Source organism: Hakea prostrata, chromosome 9 (assembly GCF_041222555.1).
Source record: "Hakea prostrata isolate BN-2017 chromosome 9, UWA_Hpros_2, whole genome shotgun sequence".
NCBI lineage: Eukaryota > Viridiplantae > Streptophyta > Magnoliopsida > Proteales > Proteaceae > Hakea > Hakea prostrata.
The window spans coordinates 55957110-55961920 of NC_142608.1; positions in this window are offsets into that span (position 1 = coordinate 55957110).

Genomic DNA, 4811 nt, shown 5'->3' on the forward strand with positions numbered 1-4811 from the left:
GGTTAATGATCAAGAGGTAAGTAAATCATAGCAAGATCAGAGAAAACATCAATGTATAAGGTATAGAAGACTCATGGCAAGGTGTTTGCAAGGTTGCAGCACCTTGGCCATGGTCCAAACAGTAAAATAAGAGAAAAGATGAGTGAAAAAGTGACTAGGAGAGAGAGTCATACCTTGAGAGTAGAGCAAGAGAGTGGAAGTGAGTGGTTGGCAATGATCAATGGGGAAGATGCTTCACCATTACCAAGGAGGAGTTCTTGAGAGGCTCTTCCACGTTCTCAGATGTTGCAATCGTTGGAATAGGGCTCCAATCTCGAGGAATAAATAAATAGAGTAAAGAATATTCCAGAGAATCTTTAAACCTAGGTTCAGCAATACTGTTGGTCGATACATTGGGTCGATAGTATCGACCAATAGTATCGACCAATTCATGTTTCTGCAAAATTTTTCAGAATAGTTCAGCAACTTTAGGTGTGGACTTGGAAAGCTATACAAGGTCAAATTGCATGGGGGTTTTCTCCTACAGTACACTCAAGAGGTCTAGTTTCAGGGAGTACCTTCAGATTGTGCACAGGAGTCAGTTTGATATCTCAACTGTCTCACTCTTCATCAATGCGCAGATTCTAACTTAACACTGATAATGTGCTCAAGGAAGGAGCAGCATCATCAATGTCCATAAACAGGAGTTCCGACACCACGTCATCAACTAGTAGGGCCCATAAGTCCCTTCTACCACCACTTCGGGTCTTCGGACCTACAAACACAACAATGACCGGGTCGGGTCAAGGTTAGGTAAAAGCTGGATTTTACAACTGTTGAGCTCACCCTTTGGGGGATATGTTTTTAGATGACTTTGCAGGTTCATAAGAGATCCCATGCACCAGTGCGGAGGACCCTTCCTTATATGACACAGCTGCAGACTCAGTGGGAGAAACTGGTGACCAGTGGTATGACCCGTACACCGGTCTAGACCACTTTGATGGCTCTTATTGATAGCAGTAGACACCATCTTATTTGCCGTTGGGATCATGAGTTAGATGCTTATCCAAAGATGCTCAAGGTGAAGAAGACGAAGGTTGAAAAAGAAGAAGACGAAGAACCTATGGAAGAATTAGAATAGACTTAGTCTTTTATACTTTCTATTTAGTTGTAATACATTAGAGTTTTGACTTAACTTCCGCATTGATCTATAGAGTTATTTTCCGTTATACTCTACAATTATTTCTCTGATTGGTATCATTTTATTAAGCACTCTAATATACTTTTAGATTTATTCTGAGATCTTTCTTTGATTGTTTCTTAATATAATTACACAATGATTATTATTTTCTCTTGATTATATTATTGTGCTATGTGGGTATATGATCACCCTAAACTTATCTATGGGACTATGGATCACACATCCGGATACTGCGGTTAGGGTATTAGTTGGGTGGACGTGACAATATGCGCCTTATGGCTTCTGATCCACGTGATGGAGGAAATGCTTCAAAAATAGGATTGAAGTGAACTATTTGGTCCAACTGACGAATCAGTGTGGCACGTTTTCCTTTCTTGTCAATGGACCAAGAGGATTTGGGCGACAAGACCTTTAGGCCTTAGGACAAAGCACTTATCCATGGTCATTTTCAGTGCTTATAATAACATGCTACTATGTCTGGTTTGAATGGAAATCTAAGGCCTATAACATCAAAGAACCATCTCCAATAAGGGTAATGAATAATGTTAGCAAATGCATATATGAATTGAAGCTAGACCTTAGAGGACTTAAAGAATCAACCAATACCCATACAATCATCCTGCAAAAGATGAACCCTTCCCCTTGCCATGTCCTACTTCTTTCTCTATTATTATTTCTAGAAATAAAAGTATTAAACTCGAAACCCACACCGAAATTGCGTCTTTCTGGTCTTTTTGGAGATGAGGGGCAAGCGCCTTTGAGAATCAAAGGTAGGATCGAGGAGCTAAGTGATGTAAGTTTCAACTGCTGACCCTGAGTCGTTTTCCTCGACTCAGACTAAGGGCATAAGTTTGAGTTCATGCTTTTGTAGTTGCTGCTTTAGTTCCCCTTGACCTTCAAGCCTTGACTAACCTCCAACACTTTGGCTCTTGTCAATTTCGCATTGCTCTACCATTGCTCTACCATTGCTCTATCTAGAAGTTCGGGAAGTTCTTGGTCTAAGAGGTATTGACATCTCTCGCATACCTCCCATTGGAACTTCTGAGTTCTGACCAATGACGAGACCCCTCTCACAAATATTACAGACCATTGCGAATCTCGTTCATTCCTTAGTTGTTCCTTGGAGAATTCCTCCCTTATTCACTACAAGAAAAAGTGGCAATTGCCACAAAACTTTTGCCACGGAAAAAAGATACCGTGGCAAAAGGTCACATATTGTCACGGGAGTAAAGTAACCATAATATTTAAGGGATTATATGCCACGGAAAAACAATTCCGTGGCAAAAACTCAGTATATACCACCCTTAAAAACCCTCCGTGACAATTGTATATAACAATTACACTATTTGCCACGGTAATTTATTACTGTGGCAACAACTTCATATATACCACCGTGCAAAAAAATGGTAGAATACTTAAATCATTTGCCACGGTAGCATATTACCGTGGAAAATAGATTGACTAAATCCAATTATAATAAGGCTTAAACCATTTGCCACGGTAGTATATAACCGTGGTAAATAGATTTACTAAATCGAAAATGGGTAAAAAAACTAAACCATTGCGCGGTAAGCTTTATAAAAAAAAAAACCCCCGCTATAATAAAAACCCAAAAAAAATCAACCAAAATAAAAAAAAAAAAACATTTTTAAAAAAAAAAAAAAATATTGTTTTATAAATAAAGAGAAAATATATTAGATACAAAGAAGAAAGACAAGATGAGTTCAATCAGAACTAATTCATTCAGTTGAGTGCATTACATATTTATAGTAGAAGGAGCATCTACTCTGATATGGAAATACAATATATGATTCTTGCACACAATAAGATATTCTTGATATGGAAAGATAGATTGCCGTCCAAGATAGAAGGTGCATAGAATGGAAATATTGACTGCCAATATTGTGTAATGAGATGGTTGTGATCTTCACCAATATTGCATCCTGAGGTAATTGAGATCTTCAATTGGAAGTACATTCTCTTTGGGGTAATGGACATCCATAATAAATATTATTTATAACACTCCCCCTTTGATGTCCATCAATAGATAATGTACCTCGTTAAAACCTTACTAAGAAAAACCCTGTGGAAAAAAAATCTTAGTGAAGGAAAAAGAGTATACATATCTAAATATTACGTATTGGTAGCTGCCTCATTAAAAACCTTACCAGGAAAACCCAGTAGGACAAAACCTTGGTTAAGGGAAAAAGAGTGCAGCACGTATTTTACTCCCCCTGATGATAACATCATTGAGTATCTTTGAATACGTACATTCCATTGTCATATACCAACTTCTCAACAATTGAAGTAGGCAACGCCTCAATAAATAAACCTGTCAAGTTATCACTTGAACGAATTCAATGAACATATATTTCATCATTTCATTGAAGATCAAGAGTGAAGAAGAATTTTGGTGAAATATGCTTCGTTCTATCTTCTTTGATGTATCATCCCTTCAATTGAGCTTTGCATGCAGCATAATCTTCATATAATATTATCGAAATTCCTTCTTCTAGTAGAAGACTACATGCTTCATGAATGTATTGTATCATTGATCTTAACCAAATATAAAATAGCTAACATTCACTTGAAAATAAATAGCATGTTTGAGATCTAGTTTTATATAGATCAGATAAATATCCTGCATCTGCAAAACTAGTAAGTTGATATCCACATTCATAAAATTAATATCATGTCAATAATTTCTTGAATATACTGAAATATATGTTTTATAACATTTCAGTGTCTTCGTATTGGAGAATAAATAAATTTTGTTAATACACTTATAGAAAATGCTACATCCGATTGTGTATTATCAAGATACATTAATGCCCCAATAGCACTAAGATATGGTACTTCAGGACCAAGAAATTCTTCACTGTTTTCTTGGGGTCGAAATGAATCTTTCTTTATATTGAGCGATCTCACAACCATTGGGGTACTCAATGGATGTATTTTATCTAGATAAAATCTCTTCAAAATATTCTCTATATAAGTTGATTGATGAACGAATATTTCATTCGTCAAATGCTCAATTTATAAATCAAGACAAAACATTGTCTTTTCAAGATTTTCATTTCAACTTTCTTAAAATAATCTCTTGCTTTTGGAAACTCTTCAGGAGTTTCGATGATATTTAAATCATCATCATATATACATACTAAAATTAGATCCATATCCTTTAATAAAGGCACAGTAATAAATTGGATCATTTTTATATTTTTCATTTAGTAAATATCTACTAAGGAGATTATATCATATATGTCATAATCATCTCTGAAACCTTATTGAACAAACTTCCTAGGAATTTTTATGTGCTTCAGGCATTTTGAATTCTTCAGGGATTTTCATATATATTTCACACTCGAGTGAGCCATATAAATAGGCTGTAATAATATCCATTAGACGCATGTTAAAATTTTCATATACTGCCAAATTAATAAGATATCTGAAGGTGATTGCATCCACCACAAGAGAACATGTTTCCATGTAATCAATGCCAAGCATCTGCGAAAATTCTTGTGCCATAATTCATGCTTTATATATCACGATTTCATTATTTTTCTCATTTCATTTTTCGCAGAAAACTCAATTGTACCCCACTGGCTTTATACCTTCAGATATTGGACTA